This window comes from Tigriopus californicus, chromosome 7 (assembly GCF_007210705.1).
Source record: "Tigriopus californicus strain San Diego chromosome 7, Tcal_SD_v2.1, whole genome shotgun sequence".
Taxonomy (NCBI): Eukaryota; Metazoa; Arthropoda; class Copepoda; order Harpacticoida; family Harpacticidae; genus Tigriopus; species Tigriopus californicus.
The window spans coordinates 9346990-9347234 of record NC_081446.1 but is presented as its reverse complement, the minus strand read 5'-3'; the positions used below and the strand labels follow the sequence as shown (position 1 = coordinate 9347234).

At 33.5% G+C, this 245-nt stretch overlaps 1 protein-coding gene across 3 annotated transcripts in view; it reads left to right on the top strand.

The window, feature by feature from the left end:
- The window catches only part of LOC131883978 (homeobox protein six1b-like), a 12196-nt gene that overhangs the window by 3401 nt on the left and 8550 nt on the right, over nucleotides 1-245 (top strand). The gene's annotated exons all lie outside the window — the stretch shown is intronic.

Below are 245 nucleotides of genomic sequence, written 5' to 3'. Positions count from 1 at the left end.
GTTTCATCATTGGGATGATTTCAGTTCTCGTTTATCGAATTTCAGCGACTCATCCGATTCTATATCATTTTGAAGTCTTCTCATTTTGGTTACTAAATACTTATTGGAGAGAATTTCTTGATTGAAATATTTCGTTCTTTGATTGTTATTCTCCTTTGTACTTCCTGACACTACAGTTTCGAAGTAATTTGTTGTTTACTAAAGAATAAAAAGGCGAAGCTTTAGGCTTGAATGACAAGCGAAGG